This window comes from Dreissena polymorpha, chromosome 9 (genome assembly GCF_020536995.1).
Source record: "Dreissena polymorpha isolate Duluth1 chromosome 9, UMN_Dpol_1.0, whole genome shotgun sequence".
Classification (NCBI taxonomy): Eukaryota; Metazoa; Mollusca; class Bivalvia; order Myida; family Dreissenidae; genus Dreissena; species Dreissena polymorpha.
In genome coordinates this window covers 61209096-61231736 of record NC_068363.1, presented here as the reverse complement: position 1 = coordinate 61231736, position 22641 = coordinate 61209096, and the positions used below count along the sequence as shown (strand labels likewise).

Genomic DNA, 22641 nt, shown 5'->3' with positions numbered 1-22641 from the left:
TTCACTGTAAGCTCTAACTGCCTTGTCTACTTTAGAGTCAATATACTTTATTATACAAGTTTTGTTTTTATAACGTGGCCATTTTGGGATCTGAATAACAAACTAAAGTCGACATTTCTGCTTTTGGTGGGTCACTTCCATTCATTTCTGACAATGTGTAATAACAACACTGCCTAAACTGATAAAGGATGTGATTTTACTTCACTTGTTTAAAAGAGATGATTTGACTTCACGTTTAACATGTAAGCTTGTACATGTACTTCGTAGCTTGCGACCTGAACCGGTATCGTTCGCATAAACTTTGACCTGGATCGGCGGGTATTTTTTCGACCGGCAGATCCGGGTTTTTTCGGGTACATGTTTGAGCACTATTTATTTCTATATTTAGAATATTTCTTACATAAATTCCTTTAAGCAAACAGCGCAGACCCAGCGAGAGGCCGCATCATGCAGTGTCTCATCTGGGTCTAAGTTGTTTGCCAAGGCCTTTTTTGTAGACACTTGGCATAAATGGATTAAGATCATGAAGGGTTTTATTTGTTCTCTAAAGTGTATCTGTCTGCTGGCCACATCCTCTCATCTTGCATTTTTGATATTTCACCCAACTCCACCAAAAGGTGTGTAATCTTATAAATAGGCCACACCACCCAGTGTTTTTTTTCCACCATTTTGGGAATGGGACTGTGTCCCTTGAATTGGGAAAATTCACGGTGTTTTGGCTAAAATTGGGAAATTTAGTGTTGTTGCTGTTTTGCTAAAGAAATGCTTCAAATTGAGAATAAAAGTGTTTTTCAGTATTAATTTTAATAAGGTTGAACTAATATGGCTGGATGGGATATGAACAAAATGTTGAAATCTATAAAAATTAAAAAATAAATATTATTTTTTGGAAACCTTCAATTGGGAATTTTAAGTATATATATTCTTCTTTGAAATTGGGAATGGGGCCAAATACTGGACCCGATCTGATTTCTTTTTTTTTTTTTTTTTAATATAATACATACAATGTATACATGAATATATACAACATAGTGATTGTACAAAGCAATAAAGTTCAGACATGTTATACAAGATATGCTAATATGTATTTTTTTTAAAGAGAAAAGAAAAAAATAATGGAAGAATTGTTATGAAAAATGATGAGTTGTATAAAGTCGGAAGAAAGCATACTGGACTTGTGTGTTTCGTTGTATATTCAAAATGATCTTATAGGATTGAAAAAAAAAACATACAAAAATATTTTAGAAAGATAAACTTACATTAGAGTGAAATGTATATAAGTGGACAAACATCATGAGAATTTAATCCGATTCCATTTTTGTTCAAAGTTTTGTAATGTGTCATTACTGAGGGCTATTTCTTTCTCAATCTGGACTTTAAGTTTGAGACTATGGATAAAACAATTAAAATTTGGTACTTGTTTTTTGAACTTCATGTTAAAGATGAACAATTTCATCATTATAAGAATAAAATTCACAATATTATTACAATCTTTTGATTTCAATGAGTAAATTCCGAAACTTACATTTAAGAAAGATAGTTTAACGTTTAGTTGCTGTTGTTCAAGAAAAGATGTTAATTGATTCCAAATAGGCTGGATGTGTTTGCACTCCCAAAACAGGTGTTCTATAGTTTCGATGTTTTCACTGCAGAAGTCACACAGATTTGAATTAGATAATTTGCATTTAAAGAGATATTTATTTGTAGCTATAATTCTATGAATGTATTTATATTGAAAATTTCTCAGAGTGCTTTCAATAGTTGCTTTATATGGCATGGTAAATATGTGTTTCCAATTAAGTTCATGTACTCCGAAAAGGACTTTCCATTTATTTTGGGTTTTTGAGTTTTCTGTAGGGTTTTTAATTTGTAGTGTGTAAAATATTTTATTTGTTTTGTTTTTTCTTCCAAGTATATTTTCTACGAATGTTGTTTGAGTACATGGTGTATTATTTGTATTGATTTCAGATTTAATATGTATGGGTATGCTTTTGATTAATGTGTAGTACTTCAAAAAATTATTTGAAGGTATTCCGTATATGTAGCATATATCATTAAAAGAGTAGAAATCCTTAATTCTGTAGTCATATAATTGGTCGACATATTTAATGCTTCGTTCAAACCAATCTTTATAGAAAAACGTCTTATTGTTTGAAGTTATGTCTTTATTGTTCCATAGAATAGTTTTGCTGCTTGTTTGGGTTTCTAGGTTATGAGTGACATCACTCCATGCTGATAGAACATCAGACAGAAATATGTTTTCGTTTGCAGTTTCATGTAAGATAGTATTGCTGATGTTACATTCAAAGAGTAAGGAGTCACCATATTTTTTTAGAATTTTCTGATAGAATAATTTCCATTTACTTGTATTGGCATTATCTAGGTATCTTTTAACCCAGCTGCATTTGATTGCATTCAAGAATGAGTCAATGTTCGTTAATTGGATACCTCCATTTTCTACAGATTGAATTAACTGAGTTCGTTTTATTTTATCAGGCTTACCGTCCCATATGAAATTAAATATTGCTGATTTTATATCGTTAATAATATCATTTGGTGGATTTGGGAGGACTGTTAATACATAAATTAATTTAGGAAGTGCAAACGTTTTCAATACTGTGTTTTTTCCGATAAGTGTAAGTTTACGGTGATGCCATGATTTTAAGCAGTTTTTAAAATTCTGTAATTTAGGTAGTATGTTTTTAAGAACTGTATCTTTTTCATTATTTGTGAAAGTAATTCCTAACGTTGTGGCTTCATCGGATGTCCAATTAAATTTCATTTCTTTTTTATATTGGACATTATTTTGTTTTAATTTACCTACTCGTAGCACAGTACATTTACTTTTGTTTAGTTTCAGACCCGATGTCATTCCGTAAAGGGTTAGCGATTCTATTAGGTTATGGAAAGAATCGTAAGTGTCGTTTAAAAAATAAGTTGCATCGTCAGCAAATAGGGACTGTTTGATTTCTTCGTCAGGTTCTAGTGATATGCCTTTTATGTGTTTATTTGATTGGATGTGATGTGATAGATACTCGATGCAGATAATAAATAGCGATGATGAGAGTGGACATCCTTGTCGAACCCCTCGTTCGATGTTAAAACTGTTTGAAAAGAAGCCATTGTTAATGATTAAACTGTTAATATCGGTATAAAATAGTTTGACCCATTGAATGAGACTTTCACCAAAGTTCATATTTTCTAAGCAAGAGAACATAAATGAATGATCAAGCGAATCGAATGCCTTTTCGAAGTCTGCAAAGAAAATTAGACCAGGATTATTTGAATTGTTGAAATAATTTATGCATTCTTGGATAAGACGAACGTTTTCACCAATGTAACGTCCTTTTATGAAACCAGATTGAGATCTTGAAATGATTGCTGGTAATATTTTTTTTATTCTGTTTGCTATACTTTTAGTTGCAATTTTATAATCATTGTTTAGTAAACTAATCGGGCGCCAGTTTGATAAGGATTCTAAGTTTTTTCCAGGTTTTGGAATAAGTGATATAATACCTTGTTTTTGTAGCGTAGTTAAGTTTTCGTTGTTAAATGAATAGTTTAGTGAATTAATTAGATGTGTTTTTATATCATTCCAGAATATTTTATAAAATTCGATTGTGATGCCATCAGATCCTGGGCTTTTGTTATTTTGCATATCTTTTAGGGCTAATCCACATTCATATTCATTAAGCAATCCGTCGCACAGTTGTTTTTCCTCTTCGTTTAAAGCGTGATGTGTATTTTTAAAAAGGGTGTTATTTTCAACATTTTTTCGTTTATAGAGGGTTTCGAAAAATAAACGTTGTTCTTCTAGTATTTGAGTCATGTTTGTTATATCTTTGCCATTGACTACTAATTTGTGTACAGTTTTTTGTTCACTTCTACGTTTTTCAATGTTTGCGAAGTATTTTGTATTTTTTTCATTGTGTTCAACATGCTGTGCACGCGCTCTTAGTATTATTCCATTGAGACGTGTATGATAGATTCCATCTAATATTTGTTTTTTTAATGTTATTTCATTTTCAATGTCGGTGGTATCATTTGTGTTTGTTTGATGCAATTGTTTTTCAAGTGTTTCAATGGTTTTGATGGTTTCAGTTTCAAGTTTGTGTGTTTCTTTTTGTTTAAATGATGTGTATCTAATTGTTGTGTTACGTATATTTCCTTTAATTACTTCCCATAAGGTGTTTGGGTTTGCATCTTTATTATTTTGAACTGTATTTAATATTTCCTGTTTTATTTGTGTTTGATATTGTGTATCCAATAAGATGCTGTTGTTAATTTTAAAGTATCCTGGGCCTCTTTCAGGTTGTATATTATGCAGTTTAAGTTCAACTAGAGAGTGATCAGTCATAAATCCTGGTTTTATGTTACATGTGTCAATAATGTTGCAAAGAGATTCAGATATTAAAAAATAGTCTAGTCTACAAAATATTGTTGGTTTTGTGTTTGAGTGCCAGGTGAATTTGCTTTCGTTTGGGTATACTGTACGCCAGATATCTATCATATTGTAGTTTTCAATTATGTTATTTACAATATTTCTATTTTTAGGATGAGTATAAAGGTTTCCATATTCCGATCTGATTTCTTACGGAAAAAAACACACTGCCACCTCAGGCATTATGGGCTTAAATTCTGTGGGACCTTTTTTTTTAACTTTGAACATTATCTATGATAACATTCGTATTGTTCTTGGCTTGGGATCTTAAGATTGTTAAATTGTAACAGTGCAAATAATTGGCTTATTCTTGTATGGAGCATTTTTAGTAAAAGTGTTACGGTATGTGATGGTATTTGTGTTTTCTGCCTGGCCTAGAGATCCTTTTTAAGGACTTCACAATGCAAAACAATTGTATGTGTGGCACAAATTGATGCAGTGCAATGACGTAAAATTTGAATGGATACAAATCATCATTGAGAATAATGGGCATTGGGCAATATTGAAAAATGCAACCTTTTAGAATTTCATGCACATGTTAATTCATTTTAACGGCCTGTTTTGCAGAAACTTTCCCTAAATCTCTCCCCTGTCACTCATGCAATCCAATTAAGAAGTTCTTGCCTGTCTCTATGAATTCCATTAAGAAATCACCATAAAAGCATATCATCAACTAGAAATGGCGCAGCAGAGGCCGACGCGTATCCCCACGCCGCATGTTTGACACAGGGGCGCCCCAGGGTTGGTTATGGGGCCATGCATAGTTGAGATTGACCGTATTGTCATAAGAGTTGTTCAGTATAAATTTGAAGTAATTCAATGTGCAAATGAAGAAGTTAATGTAAAATAACCTAAAAAATGAGTGAAAATCTATACCTTAATTTCACCTCCTCATCCTGCTCTCCTAACAAATCTAATAATGAATCAACTTAACTGTAGTCAAATATGTACATGTCATCCTAATTGGAATGACTTATGAGATGACTGAACATGCTCTCTTATAGCAAATCTTCTTGCTTCTGTTTTGGAAAAGTTATGCTTTGAGGTTAAATGGTTGACTAAATAGTAGCGTCTCAGAAATTTTTTATCGCAATCTTGTACACAACAATGAATATGTTGAATTTCATGTCTGTCTTTGATGTGCCTGTTCAAAGTCCATCTTGCTTTAAATTGTTTCTCACATTTTTCCCACACACTTTGACAGATTTTCAGTAATGAGTCTAAAATTGTAATTGCACAAATTGAAAGTTTCAGCCCTTTTATAGATTCTTGAGGCTATATTCCATGAGTTTCTCATGCTTTTTATGCTTGCAGCATTCTATCTCTTCTCTCATATACAGGTGTCCCTTTGCGCCAATATTTTATAATCCCTTCACCTTGTATAAACATTAGATTGAGCTAAACCATTTCACAGATGAGTTAACACAAACAATTGAATACTAAATACATCTCTGCGCCACTACTGTGTGACTGTTGTTGTTGTTGTTGTTCTAAGTTTATTACCAGGTCCCACGCCCCTTCACGGAGTCATTTTAGCTGGACCTGGCTACTGTGTGACTCTATGCGCCACTTTGACTTATTTAATTTTTTTATATCATTTGGCAGGTTATTTACTTACCTCCCTTTAAAGCTTATTACTTCCCTTGGATTTGTTTTTTTGACCTTTGACCTTGAAGGATGACCTTGACCTTAACCTTTAACCTCTCAAAATGTGCAGCTCCATGAGATACACATGCATGCCAAATATCAAGTTGCTATCATTTATATTGCAAAAGTTATGGCCAATGCACCTTAAGGTGGAGCATAAAAATAAGTGAAAATCTCTGACCTGGCCCCGCCCAAACCCCCATTACTTTTGACCTAGGGGTCAGATCAAAATTCCGTCACTGTCACCGTCGCACATATGCTCATAGCTACCTTGTTTGTAAGTTTCAAGATTCTAGTGCTTATAGTGTAGGAGGAGCAGGTGGCCAGGACGGACGGACAAACAGACTGACAGACGCACATCAATACAATATCCCCACTTTTTCTCCGAAAAACGTGGGGATAATTATATGTAAGGGCTGGCTGGCCTGCTGTTAATGTTATTTGTCAGTGCTCCGAAATACAGATTTATGTGCTCTTGTGAAATGACAGCGAAATCTCCCTGCTAAATTTGATTGAGAATTATGCAATGTATGGCTTTCCGCAAATATTCAATTATGATATTTTTTATCAACGAAACTGCATAGACTTGTACTTGCCAACAGCATCAACATGTTCAATTGCAAAAGTTTTGATAATTTGTGTTTGTTTGGTCAAGAAGTGTATGTTATAGGATTTTTACTATACATTTAAAGTAAATAGCAATATATTTCATTCTTTAGAACAAATTGACATGAATAACCATTATTTTGCAGGACAACAGCAAAAACAGTTATCCTCCAAAATTGCAATAAGGTTTGATACTTAAATATAAAGAAAAAATGCTAGTGACACTTGGGTCGTAATTGTTTTAATTAACCCCATCTCAAGCCCAAGACAATATAAGCATTTAAATCGATCGAACCTTTTCTATTCAAACATTTGACATAAAACGTTATGTCACACTTGGAAAAAATCGCTTTCAATCTAGTAGCATTTTAATTTCTTGTAATTTTGGCAAGAACTAATGCATATGTCTTAAATAATTAAAGATTAAAAAAAAGAGAAGACTTCTAGTCAAGGGAGAAAAACCAAACTGCTGAAAACTGTGAAATCATGTGACCCTGTCTCACACAAGTCCTTTTTCCCGAATTCTTTGGAGACCTGTTTAATGATGTTCACATTTTAATTGGACATGAGATGTCCTGAAGAGACTAATGGGGATTTAAACATGGTTCTCTCCTGGCAATATTAGTAAGAAACTTGGAATTAACGAGAAACAATTAGCAAAAATATGTCCATTTCCATTGAGCAATAAAGATTGCTCCAGTCTGAAATGGATGCACTGTTGCAAGAAATTGTCAAAATTAACCCTTTCAGCGCTGGAACCGAATTTTAAGGGCCTTTGCAAACAGTTTGGATCCTAATGAGATGCCACAGAATGTGGCGTCTCATCAGGATCCAAACTGTTTGCTATTCTGATAGTATTCTTTGAAAAAAATCAAAGAATGCTAATTTTAGAAATTCAGCAGACGACATATTAGCAGACGACAAATTTCCCAGCATGCAAAGGGTAAATACGAGTCCATTATGTACTGTTACTATGTGGACCTTCATAAGTGTGCAATGTGTACTCACATATGTCTTAAAATAAATTAAATGCAAAACTTGCTGATAAAAAAACAGCAGAAGAATACAATTTACAATAACTGATAAATAACAAAAAAAGCGTGAGACCCAAGCACACCTTAGTAAAAATTAGCTATTATTTCAAATACACAAAGAGTTCACATGTCATGTTAAAATATAAAAAAAAATCATGTACACAGTGGCATTATTTTTTGTCGTTCAGATGTGTGGCTGTAAAACAGTATTTCTAAAACCCATAATTATTATAGTTTATTTCATATTAACTGCAAATCATTGAATATCGACCAATGAACAATGATCTATTTTAGAATCTTGTTTAATTTGAAAATTTCATCAAGCAGAGGATGATATGACTGAAACAATATTTTTGTTGTGCAATTACAAAGTGCAAAGATCAATCAATGTTAATTACATTTGCTTGCTTCAAAGACTCATCACAGAAGCACTATTCTATTGGATTAGGCCAGAATAATTTTGTGTTTTCACTTTCTATTGATGGACGGCATTAAGACATGAATCATGGTTAAGACAGAAATATTCAGATGTTATCATCTTTCCATGTTAAACATGATGGTTATAACATGTCTTCAATCTCATGTGTCCGATTTTTGCAATTAAAATTGTGCGCAAATGTACAACGATTCTAATCTGCATGTTACATGTGACAGGTCTTGTTATTAATTTTCGGTCATAACATGCATTTCAAAACACATGTCACATTAAGGGGATTTTTAAAAATCTTTGAATGCAATTTATGGTGTCACTTAGATGGCTGGTAACAAGTATTTATTCTTTTTATTACCATCATGTTGCTTTCATGTGCTGATAATAATGATGTACATTTGGATGTGTCACATTTAGTTCCATAAACTGCAATTTTGATTTCTCTGTATTCTTTAATGAAAAATTGTGTGATGTACCTGAAAGTAAGGTGCACATGGTGAGCTTTTCTGATGGCCTTTTGTCTGTCGTTTATCATCCATTGTGCGTCTTGTGTAGTCGGTTTATAAGTATATATTGTGAAACATTGTGAACACTACGTGATCGGAACGGTTAAGTTTGGGATCTCTGATTAGCGCCTAAGGGTTCATGGCCCTCTTGTTGAAAACAAGCATTTTTGCAACCCTAAAAAAATACATTTAGGTCAAGTCTGGCACGGTGTGATAAACTTAATAGTAAAGTTTCTTCCTGCCACATTGGCGATGACTCTTTTGAATGCATGTACCAGTAGTCCTTTCATAATTTGGATTGGTCCAGCGACCAATTAGTTGATTCCTATAGTACATCAGCATCTTTCCTAAATATGTTTTGTGAAAAATTCGCTTTTATAAAATAAGCTAACATTGGTTTAATATTATCATTTCAGGTATCACTCAGCTGCTGAAAGAAATACCATCACACATTCTTCCCAAGACAATTAACAGATCTAGACCAAAGTCAGGTGAGTGTTCATGTATTAGTGTCCTAATATCTATTATATCAGTCCAAACCCTTATGTCAATATGCATTTTTATCATACCACCGCATTGATATTTGCCTGATATAACGTTGCCGGATATATTTTTTTATATCATGGTCAACAGGAAGTTCTTATATCAGTCAATGTTTGGAGTAACGTGGGATTTGCAATAAAGTAAACAATTTATATCAACATGAATCAGGTTAAACAAAACAAACAATATGATACCAAGAACGTACATATTTTATTCTATTTTAAAGTCATAAATCACAAAAACGTTTATTTTTTAGCTCATCTAGTTTTTGAAAAAAAATTATGAGCTATATTGTCATCACCTTGGCGTCGGCGTCCGGTTAAGTTTTGCGTTTAGGTCCACTTTTCTCAGAAAGTATCAATGCTATTGCATTCATACTTGGTACACTTACTTACTATCATGAGGGGACTGGGCAGGCAAAGTTAGATAACTGTGGCGTGCATTTTGACTGAATTATGTGCCCTTTTTATACTTAGAAAATTGAAAATTTTGGTTAAGTTTTGCGTTTAGGTCCACTTTTTTCAGAAAGTACCAATGCTATTGCATTCAAACTTGGTACACTTACTTACTATCATGAGGGGACTGGGAAGGCAAAGTTAGATAACTCTGGCGTGCATTTTGACAGAATTATGTGCCCTTTTTATACTTAGAAAATTGAAAATTTTGGTTAAGTTTTGTGTTTAGGTCCATTTTATTCCTTAAGTATCAAAGCTATTGCTTTCATACTTGCAACACTTACTAACTATCATAAGGGGACTGTGCAGGCAAAGTAATGTAACTCTGACTGGCATTTTGACAGAATTATGTGCCCTTTTTATACTTAGAAAATTGAAAATTTGGTTAAGTTTTGTGTTTAGGTCCACTTTATTCCTACAGTATCAAAGCTATTGCTTTCATACTTGCAACACTTATTAACTATCATAAGGGGACTGTGCAGGCAAAGTTATGTAACTCTGACTGGCATTTGGACGGAATTATGGGCCCTTTATACTTAGAAAATTTGGTTAAGTTTTGTGTTTTGGTCCACTTTACCCCTAAATTATCATAGATATTGCTTTCATACTTGGAACACTCGCAAACTGTCATAAGGGTACAGTAAAAGGACAAGTTGCATAACTCTGGATGTCATTTTTATGGAATTATGGCCCTTTTTTGACTTAGTAACTTTGAATATATGGTTAAATTTTGTGTTTCGATCCACTTTACTTCGTAAGTATCAAGGCTATTGCTTTCAAACTTCAAATACTTTCATGCTATCATGAGGTTACTGTACCTGGCAAGTTGAATTTTACCTTGACCTTTGAATGACCTTGACTCTCAAGGTCAAATTATTAAATTTTGCTAAAATTGCCATAACTTCTTTATTTATGATTAGATTTGATTGATACTTTGACAAAACGACTCTTACCTGACATACCACAATAGACTCCACTCAAACCATCCCCTGTGCCCCCCCCTCCCTCCCCCCCCGAATCCCCCCCCCCCTATATTTTTTTTATATTTTAGATCATCTCACAAATGACCACCACACCCTCACACTATATCCCCCCCACCCCCCAATTTTTTTTTAACGGTTGAAAAACACAACTATTTATTTTTATTATTATATGTTTGAAATACCCTCTAACCATCTCACCCAAGAATCCCCCCCGCCCCCTCTCCCCCCACCCGAATCCCCCCCCCCTTTTTTTTTTTAAGATCATCTCACAAATGACCACCACACCCCCCCCCCCCCCAATTCACCCCCCCCCCCAATTCACCCCCCCCCCCCCACATTTTTTTTTTGTTAAGATCATCTCACAAATTACCACCACACCCTCACACTATAACCCCCCCCCCCCGCGGAATTATTTTTTTTGTGCATTTTTTTCGCATTTTTTGGAAGGTAATGTAATAAATGTCCTCCCTCCTTTGTGATTGAAAATGAGAGTCCCTTCACCTTTAAAAAGAAAATAGATGAGCGGTCTGCACCCGCAAGGCGGTGCTCTTGTTTTAAATCACACACAGCCCGCAAAAAACACAACTATTTATTTTTATTATTATATGTTTGAAATACCCTCTAACCATCTCACCAAGAATCCCCCCCAACCCCCCCCTCCCCCCACCCGAATCCCCCCCCCCCTAATTTTTTATTTTTTTTAAAGATCATCTCACAAATTACCACCACCACACCCTCACACTATACCCCCCCCCCCCCCCCCCAATTCATCCCCCCCCCCCACCCCCAACTTTTTTTTTTTTTTTTTTTTTTTAAGATCATCTCACAAATTACCACCACAACCCTCACACTATACCCCCCCCCCCCCCGCCCCCCCCCCCCCCCCCCCTGGAATTATTTTTTTTGTGCATTTTTTTCGCATTTTTGGAAGATAATGTAATAAATGTCCTCCCTCCTTTGTGATTGAAAATGAGAGTCCCTTCACCTTTAAAAAGAAAATAGATGAGCGGTCTGCACCCGCAAGGCGGTGCTCTTGTTTAAAATCACCACAGCCCGCACTACAGAAGTTTAATGACGTCATCAATGGGACAATAAATCTTAAATATTAATATAGTCATTGCACTCGCAAGTTTTGCACAGAAAGTCAAGATAATGATTACTGTATGCTAATCCTCAAATATTTAAACAAACGGTTTAACACGCTTATGTCAATATTGACACCATCATCAACATGTCAATTCCAATACACATCTCCAAAATGGCGTCTCCAAACTATTCGGTGAAGTGTGTTCTTCGATTAAATTTGTCGCTGCAGTCCATTCCTGATCTCCAATTTAAGACGTTTATAATTGAAGCGGGTGTACTCTTCCCATTCGTAGTGCAAACAACTTTTTTTCTCTTTGCGATGTTTAACCCTTTGAGTGCTGGAACCGGATTTTGAAAACCTTTGCAAACAGTTTGGATCCAGATGAGACGCCACAGAACGTGGCATCTCATCAGGATCCAAACTGTTTGCTATTCTGATAGTGGTCTTAGAAAAATAATCGAAGAAAATGCTAATTTTAGAAATTCAGCAGACGACATTTTAGCAGACAACAAATTTCCCAGCATGCAAAGGGTTAAAATGAGCGATTATTCGTGTCGTCTCTTCGAACGCCGTTGCTATGTGTATGTCAACGTGTAAAAGATGGATCAGCAAAATCAGCGAGGATCCGTACATTTTAAATTAAAAAAAATTGATTTGTTTTGCATATTTTTAACCAGGTTTTCCGAAGGAAAAAACTGGTTATTAGATTGGCGAATGCGGGCGGGCTGGCTGGCGGGCTGGCGGAATAAGCTTGTCCGGGCCATAACTATGTCATTCATTGTCAGATTTTAAAATCATTTGGCACATTTGTTCACCATCATTGGACGGTGTGTCGCGCGAAATAATTACGTCGATATCTCCAAGGTCAAGGTCACACTTTGAGTTCAAAGGTCAAAAATGGCCATAAATGAGCCTGTCCGAGCCATAACTATGTCGTTCATCGTCAGATTTTAAAATCATTTGGCACATTTGTTCACCATCATTGGACGGTGTGTCGCTCGAAATAATTACGTCGATATCTCCAAGGTCAAGGTCACACTTTGAGTTCAAAGGTCAAAAATGGCCATAAATGAGCTTGTCCTGGCCATAACTATGTCATTCATTGTGAGATTTTAAAATCATTTGGCACATTTGTTCACCATCATGGGACGGTGTGTCCCACGAAAGAATCACGTCAATATCTCCAATGTCAAGGTCGCCACGACTAAAAATAGATTTAAAAAAAAAAAAAAAATTACAAAAGGGGTTAATTTTTTTTGGTCATTTCAAAAGTTCAGTTTGAGTTTTCTCCCTTTATCAGAATTTTTTTTCACAATGAAAACCTGGTTTTGTGACAATTTTGTCCCTTGTTAGGAAAATGTGGTAGGATAAACAGAATAACAGGTTACTGTCCCATCGTTTTGTAATATATCAGGCTCGGCACGAATAAAATTACGGCTCGGCAAGCCTCGCCGTTATATTATTCTAAGCCTCACCTGATATATTACAAAACGTGGGACAGTAACCTGGTATTCCTATATATAATTCAATGCTCCTGCAAAGCCTAAATGGAAGGGCACTCCACCCTTCCCTCCTCAAGACCCACCCTTCCAAGGCCTCAATGTGCCTTTTTATTTATAAAAAAAATAAAATTGAGACATATTATATTTTATTAATCTCTTATTACATTGTTATTGTCCCCTACTGATTTTTAGGGGACTTATGGTTTGTGCTCTGTGCGTCTGTCTGTCTGTGAGTCTGTCTGTCTGTCACACTTTTCTGGATCCTGCGATAACTTTAAAGGTTCTTCATATTTTTTCATGAAACTTGAAACATGGATAGATGGCAATATGGACATTATGCACTTCATTTCACTTTGTTCCTGCGTCAAAAATTCTGGTTGCTATGGCAACAAATAAAAAAATAAAAAATAAAAATGGTGGAGCAGGTAGGGGACATATATTGCTTGACAATAGTTTGTTAATTTATTCCTCATTGAGGACATTTTATTTGCATGGTTTAATAATAATGGAAATAATATGTTATATTCTAACAATTATTTATTATATACAAATTAATATACAACAGAGAGCATTCTGGATACGACCGGGCGTTAGAAAGTGCCCTTTTGACCAATTAAGCCACCCTGCCCTTTTCAAATCCTAGCTGGAGCATTTGTTATTAACCCAATTTTTGCCAAGCGTCTAGAAAAAAGGCCTTGGCAAACAGCGTAGACCCAGATGAGACGCCGCAAGATGCCGTGTCTCATCAGGGTCTGCGCTGTTTGCTTAAAGGAATTTCTGTAAGAGATTTTCTAAATATAGAAATAAATATACTAGACATCCCTAATTTTGGAAATAAATTGATCTGAATTAGAAGGATGGAAGACTCCACTAGGCATAAATGGGTTAAACAGTTGTAAGACAGGTAGCCGTAAAGGGTCCCTGCAGCAGGCTAGGAATATATCAGGGACATTTCTGTGACTTGTTTTCCACTGATCTTGGTAAATATGTTCAATTTGTATCTGGTTTCTATGAACATGGGACATCAAATGCAATTGCTTGGAAATTAAAATTGATGGAAATTTACCCCAAAAAAACTGATTCTTTTAAAATGCTTTATAATAAGGGTTTATCATAATTATGTATAAAAAACTTTTGAAAACATATACAGCTTGGGAAAAAATGTCTTTTTAAAATGTTTTAAATACAGACACCTATTAGGTACCTATTTGCATTTTTGTTCCAACTATGATATATGTTTATGTGGTAAGACTAAATGTACGAAATGAGGCTTTTCCAAAAAGCATTGGCCCAATTATTCAGACATTCAGGCATTTTAAATTTCATGTGACCTTTGGGAACAGAAAAGCTGTATAATGGTGTCAGGGGATAAATGTGATTTATTTCCTATCCAATGGCTAATTAAATAATTACATCTTGAGTTGTTTTCTTGGTGTATGCTAAAATCATTTGGAATAATTATAGATGGGATGTACTTTATTTTGTCTGGGCAGATATGGAGAAAAAAATTGTAATTGGGGGAGCTATTATTTCACCAGCTCTGTGTTCTGGAAGTATATACGCAGAAAACATGGGGTAATTTGATTGTAATGTAGCAGTTTTGGGCACACAGTTTCGTGGTAAATTGTTGGACAAATTGTCGTCATTACATTGGTCTGTCATTGGAAGGATGTCTCTGCTTGCAACCAAATAAGCATATTTTGCCTCCATGTAGCATCTATTATGTGGCCCATGATATATTGTCTTTGCATGTTTGTTTATTTCCTGATTGCTGTTATATACTTTGCAAGTATATTACTAAAAATTGCAAGGATTTTATGTTTCATTGTTGAGAAGTTAACTTGTTGAGCAAACACATCATTGTTCGAGTATTGACTCTTTAATTTTGGTTTAATACTTTTATGGTACCATACCACTGAATTAGTTTCAGTGTGTTTAATTCTTCAGGTTCATAGCATCATTTTTGCATAAAAAAACATGTATCCACACATGCTATTGGATGTTCTAACTAATCAGTTTAACTGTAGCATTTGTTTTGATTTTATGATTTGAATAATAATCAAAGGGAAGTAACTTCTAAAATCAAGTAAGCAGATTATTGTTTGTGAAATGCTGAAAATCCTTTACTTTAATTACTGCCATTAGACATTGTTCACCAATACAAATCTGTTGACAGAAAGGATTATATACATGAATGTAATCTTTACAGAGAGAATCACTTGGAATCTAGTGACTGATATTGTTCCATACGGAAATATCCAGGATTTGTTATAATAGCTATAACAATAAAATTGCAAACCTCACAAGTTTGGTAAAGATAATAAGGTGTTTAAAATTTGATAGGTGATACCCATGGACTTTTGGGGATTTTAATTTGCATAAATAAACCTTTAGTTTGGCAGTTTGTGTAAAACGAATTAAGCTCTGGTTTAAGTTGAAATGTAATTATCGTTCATGGGGATAACGTAAAAAGCATAAAAAGCAAGTTATTTGTGACAGTGAACATAAATTAGAATATTAAATAGGCTTACTCAGGTACCTGGATGTCTGTACTTAAAGCTGTTATTGTTCTTGGCTGGGAATGTCACTCATTAAAAAGAAGTGAGGCCTTTACCAAGGCACAAAGATAGCTTTGTCTCGAAGAATTAATATCTCTTATTGAAAGTTTTTAAGATACTAATTGAAAATACACCCATTTTAAGTTTTTCTTAAAGGTGCATTGCCTGGGGAATTATTAAATAATCAGTTTTAACTTGAATGTTTATTTGTTCAATGTTAACATATGTTTGTATACAATTATATGAAAACTGGCACTGTTCATAAGCATTACAATTTCCTAACTGTTATGTTGAAAAAATGGACCAAACTACTTCATAGTGAATTAATTGAAAGTGTTACATAGACTATGGTAATGAATATTCCTTAAAAAAAATATCTGGCTTGTCAACATCAGTCTGTGCATGTAAAGCACTTAAGCACTTTATATTGCAGCTGCAATTTTCACCAAATTAAAACAGAATGTGTTTTCCCACAATTAAATTGTACAAACCCTGTAATGGTTTGATTTCGAACCCTCTGTCATGGTATACAAAAAACGACATGCTTCAGTTTAATTGAAAACATTCCATCGCCTTATAATTGCATAGGCCAGGAGAAATCCTGGACAATAAAACCCGCTGATTTCAGGATAAGACTTTAATTAGTAGGTAAATTGAGATGCTGAATCAAAGATTAATTACAAAAACACCATTAAAATTAGTCACTGATCTGGATGTGTTTTCGGTGTTTTAGGTGACATCCCCTGTATCTTGCTACCCATCGACCAAAGTTCACACAGGACTAGTATCCCATTTGGGCTTTTGTTAGCGAGCGCTCGAGCCTTTCAAAAATTACCCTTCAATTAAAACTATTCATTTTCATGACAGTCATCACCGTCAGAATGTTTCTGGCTGATAAATTCAGATAATTAGGAATTTCATTTGGCTGTAAATTATTTGTATTTATTTGTGCGACATGTCTTAAGTAAATGTTTTGGCAATGATATGGGAGGTTTACAGGTGAAATTTTGGACGAAATTAATAGCTTGCTGAAATCATTAATTTCACTTGCCAATATAGAATGTTTTTGATGAAAAGATAAAATCTGAAGAGTGCCATATGGTTTCAACTCTTTGGTGATAACACAATTTGAGGTTTATATGTTTGCAACATTTAATATTTTTTAGTTTTAGATGATTTCGTTGATGAAAGCAAAGCACTTCATTAAGTTAAATAGTTTATATTAAAAAGAGCTACACTAAATCACCCATCACATTATAAATACCTGCTACACTAAATCACCCATCACATTATAAATACCTGCTACACTAAATCACCCATCACATTATAAATACCTGCTACACTAAATCACCCATCACATTATAAATACCTGCTACACTAAATCACCCATCACATTATAAATACCTGCTACACTAAATCACCCATCACATTATAAATACCTGCTACACTAAATCACCCATCACATTATAAATACCTGCTACACTAAATCACCCATCACATTATAAATACCTGCTACACTAAATCACCCATCACATTATAAATACCTGCTACACTAAATCACCCATCACATTATAAATACCTGTTTTACCTAATCTCAAGTTTTTAAACATTTACAATACTGTTTAAAAATTTATGTTTTAATGTTTTTTAATCACTAAGATTTAAGCATTCTGGTCATGATCGTCCGTGTCTGCAAGGCTTAGTGGTCTCCGTGTCTGCAAGGCTTAGTGGTCTCTGTGTCTGCAAGGCTTAGTGGTCTCCATGTCTGCAAGGCTTAGTGGTCTCCATGTCTGCAAGGCTTAGTGGTCTCCGTGTCTGCAAGGCTTAGTGGTCTCAGTCTGCAAGGCTTAGTGGTCTCAGTCTGCAAGGCTTAGTGGTCTCAGTCTGCAAGGCTTAGTGGTCCCAGTCTGCAAGGCTTAGTGGTCTCAGTCTGCAAGGCTTAGTGGTCTCAGTCTGCAAGGCTTAGTGGTCCCAGTCTGCAAGGCTTAGTGGTCTCAGTCTGCAAGGCTTAGTGGTCTCATTTGCGGACAGGTTAGCTCCTAAAGAGACTGTGCAAATGTGCAGGCTGTTCAGGAGCTAAGCTGGCTGCATATGTCACAAGAAACATTTTTGTATGATGCGGCTCATTTGTTGAATGAAACCAGTAGACAAAAGCTTGATTAAACTCTAGCCCAATCCACCTCTAATGCAATTTTTTTATTGCCTGTGTGATTTTTATAAAAGAATTCAGAAAATTACTACATCCAAAATATTTGTGAAGATTTCTAAAATGTGTAAGAATTCAGTACCATGATCATGATATACAATGGAGTATATCATGAGAGATTTCAGTGATAACTGCAGAACGAATGGGTATCCATGGCAATTTAACATTAAAAAAATCAGAAGATTACTCACAACATAATCCTGAGGCTTGTAAAGACAACTTGCAAATGCACTAATGTGTATTTCATTTAAATGAAGCAATCGAGACCGGGACGCTGGGTCAAAGCTACATTTTTTTTCCAAATCTCTGAAGCATAATGAATGGCAGAGCGTTGGATGTTCAATTTTTTTGGCTGCTTTGCGACCTGCGAGTCACGAGATCTCGTGCCGATGCCTGCAACAAGTGCCCTTGCAATTGAACGAACTGTCTTTATTTTCCCTGAATAACATTCTGTTGCCAAGACAATGGGAGTACGCTGTCACCAACCTTAACACGATAATTACATGTCCCCCGAATGTGATGTTCATTAATTAGTTCTGGAAAATACATTGTTACCTTCCAATTAGTTGATAATGAGTGTAATTTCAGCAGGCAAATGGCATTCTTAACTAGCTACAATGCTTTCTGAGATGTCTGATTCCTAATTTGGGGTTGTTCTGATTTCTATGAGTGACTCGGGTTGAATGGTTTTGTGATTTTGCTTTTGCCTTGTGAACTCTTTCTCTCGTTTGTGGTATATGAAATTGGTTTCTTATGTATGATTCTTTTGCTATTTTTGCATATATACAGAACCAAAGTCAAAGAATGATTTATATATTCTCTTATCATTTTCATTTCATATTTTATTGATAGAAGTTGTATGTAAAATGTCTTCAATGTTAATCAAACAGTATTGTCATCTGAAATTGCAAAAGTGGACTAACTTAATAAGAAAGACAAATTAAAGAAATGTGTTTCAAAGTTGTTTTTGTTATTTCTGATTTAATTTCCGCTTGTGTCTTAATACTATAGTAAGATACTAGTATTTTTTCTGCTCGCTTGCTATAATAAGTTCTGTTGATATTCCCCAATGCAGAGCTATGCTCGCCATTATATTGCAGGCCTTAACTAATGATTGCTGCTGTCAAACTGCGTTAAAGACGGACATGTCATTCAGGCCCGCTCTCTGATTAATCAGATTTTACCAATCTTCTTAATGGACTCGGATTTGCTGGGTTATTCTTAATGGGCCTGTACTGCCATCCATAGAAACAATTGTCAATTTTAATGAAGCCTCCCCGAAATATTTGCTAGCAGCTTTGGACAAGAAGAATAAATATTAATTTGGGTCTTTACTGTAGTATGTACTGCAGACTGACTACATTTACATATTTGAGGTCATATATTTCTGTTGTTCTTATGGGTCCTGTCTTATGGGAAAATTATGTTACGATGCAATTTTAATTATTAGCATAAGCAAAGCACCCAAATCCAAATTGATTTCAGTGATTTTTTCTTATTTCTTGGTTTCCATCTCATGCCATTCATTTCAGAAACATGTTGATTAAAATGGCTATTTATTCGTTACCTGTTTGTGTGTGTGTTTGTTTGTGTTTGAATGTGTGTGTTTTTTGTGGGGCATTTCATGTCTTACTCATAACTTTGTTGTTCAAGATGGGATTTTGGAATAAATTGGTACAAATTACCATCTTAAGGTAGCGCACCCGTAATGGGCACATATCCAAATATAATCTAATGTATTATTTTCTTGATCAGCATCGATTCACTGAACTACATGCACATTTTTAGGTAGGCTTTTCATGCTTTAAAAAAAAATATACAGATTTTTATCAAAACCAACCCAAGGCTCGGCTTTTGTCCAGTTTATTTGCACCCCTTGGGTAAATGAAAGTTCCATAATTCATCGAGATTTCCAAATATGGGCATGCAGTTGGTGTGTACAGATGCAGTAAAGGTGTTTTAAGTATAAACAAGATAAAATAAGTATTATTTTACAGATATTTATTTTTTATAACTAGTTATCTATGGAAGAGCGCCATGAAATGTTAGTGGTTTCAGCCAAGTAGAAATTGGGTTGGTTAAAAACAAAGTCTCATAAAATTCAAAATAAAATCGTATCATTTAAGTAATATTTTGTACTTAGTTTTTATAGATACAATATATACAGCAAAAGTACTAAGAAATAGACAGATTTACCGTTTACTTTTTGAAATAAAAATAAAAATGCAACATGCATGATTCGTATTTTCAGCCTTAAATCACCCAATTTAGCCATAACGTTGTTTTAATTTTAAAAATTGAAGAATGTGTATAAAAATTGCAACATATTTAACAATAAACATAGCTTATATGCTATATTAAATCAAACTACGTTAGAAAAGAAATAAAACGCGCCACAAAAAGTATGAGATGTCGACAGGATTCGAACCTGCGCGGGAAAATCCCAAAAGATGCAGAGTCTAAAGCATTAACCACTCGACCACGACAACTTCACATTCGTAAAAGCTTAAGTTAGATATAAATAAGTAAACCGATAAAAAGGCTCTGCGATCTTTGAAGAAATCCTGAAATCGTATTTTTCAGATGATATTTGGATCAAAGTCAATATTTTTTGTGAGAAAATACTGTATTATAAAGGAATTACATAAACATATATCAAAATTCGAAGTTTGAAAAAAATGAAATTCATCTCTCGGAAATAACCGATCATTAAAGATCGGCAATGATCGTAAAATAAATCGCCGGAAATCATTACGGGTGCGCTACTTTAACAAGACAACATGTTGCATGCAATATCCTTGTAGATCACTTCATGGTTAAGCTTACCATGGACAGTAGGCGTTTGTGTCAGGCTCATAATTTTGTCACAAATGATGGAATTTCAAAGTGGACACTTGAAGTTTGTGCATAGTGCCTAAAATATTATTATTATTATTATACCGGATTTATATAGCGCCCTTTTCATGCAAGAGTGCACGTTCAAAGGCGCTTAAAAAATATGGTGCTCAGTCTTTATAATACTGCCGTAGATGATCATGTGACCATCAGGTCTATGTAACAATCATGAATGTTTCATCGTCAACATGCTGTATGCAACAACTATGATCCTTGCTTAAAGGTCAATGTCACATAAGTGAAATAGGCTTTATGTGAGCATTGATTACAAATGACTAGCACATTTGTGCTCTATTAATTGAATACATTATATGTTGCAAAAATAACTTGCTTCCTTGTTCAGTGAAATGGAATGGTGGCATCCCGATCCTATGCATACATTTTAAGTTTTGCATTTGGTTGTTTGGTTTCTAAGAATTTGCAAGTATAAATTGCGTCTTCAAATATATTGTTCTTACCCCTGCGAGTTCTAGAACGTTCCATATTCACATTCTAGAACATATGTTCTGGAATTGTTTCAAAACAGTTTTCTAGAATAAATCCAGAACATTTGTGGAACATGGCTTGGTTCTGAAACTGCTCCAATAATATTCAAGAACATTTCAAGGACAAAATAAGTTCAAGAAATTTCTAAAAATGTTCTAAAATGTCGTTCTAGAACACATTTAGAACTCTTTAAGAACCAGTAAGTTCTACAAAAGATCTAATTGGGAATAAGAACACATATAGAACAGGTCTAGAACTAAGGTCTGCAATTGTTCTACAATTGTTCTACATATTTAAAATAAACTAATTCAGACAATGATAATTTGACTTCAACTTCAAATTAGTAAGTTCTAAAAAAGTTCTAATGGGGAATAAGAACACATATAGAACAGGTCTAGAACCAAGGTATACAATTGTTCTACAATTGTTCTACAATATTACCTCTCTGTATGTTAGGGGATTTTCCTCCCTTTAAAATGTTTTTTCATATATTAATTATACTTAATGTTTATGCATAATATTCATGTCAACAGTTTTATACTTATTTTCTAATTCTGTAACAATTTTGTATATTGTTGTAGTTAAATAAAGTTTATATATTTTCTTATATAAACTTTATTTAATAATGTAAGGTAATCAGGTTAATCCTGATGAATAGTTCACTATGTTTTAGAACAGTTCCGATGTTTTGTTTCAAATAAGTCTGGAACAAACGTTTTAGAACAGTTCTGAAAATGTCCTTGAACAATTCTAGGACACACCGACTAGAACTGTTCTGTAAGCATACTGAAAATGTTCTAGAATTATTATGGAACAGTTGTTGAATGTTAAATGAGAAAAATTTATAGAACAATTGTTCTAAAACAGTTCTGGAAATTTATACAAGAACAATTCTTGAATAGTTCTAAAACGATGGTTCAATAATTGTTCTAGAACAAACCTTCAGAACTGTTTTAGAACAATTAATCTAGAAATTATTCTCATTTAACATTCAACAACTGTTCTTAAATCATTCTAGAAAATTTTAAGGATGATTGCAGAACACTTCTAGTCATTTGTTCCAGTACAATTCTAGAAATTATATAGAACGGTTCTAAAACGTTTCGCAGGGGTATTCAAATAAAAGCTGTGTTAACTTAACTGAAACAGATTGGGATAAATGATGATTTGCCAACTTTCTTTCATAAAAAGTTAACAAAAAAGAAGTTGTAATAAAGTGACACTTCATTATTTTACCAGAATGTAATATGCTTCTTGGTCCA

At 34.2% G+C, this 22641-nt stretch overlaps 1 protein-coding gene across 3 annotated transcripts in view; it reads left to right on the top strand.

Moving 5' to 3' along the window:
* Positions 1–22641, top strand: part of LOC127846430 (uncharacterized) — a 62501-nt gene that overhangs the window by 12093 nt on the left and 27767 nt on the right. For all 3 annotated transcript variants that reach the window (XM_052377669.1, XM_052377668.1, XM_052377667.1), the window contains exon 2: positions 9081–9155. The gene's annotated coding sequence lies outside the window, so the exon portion shown is untranslated. The remainder of the gene's footprint in view (positions 1–9080; positions 9156–22641) is intronic.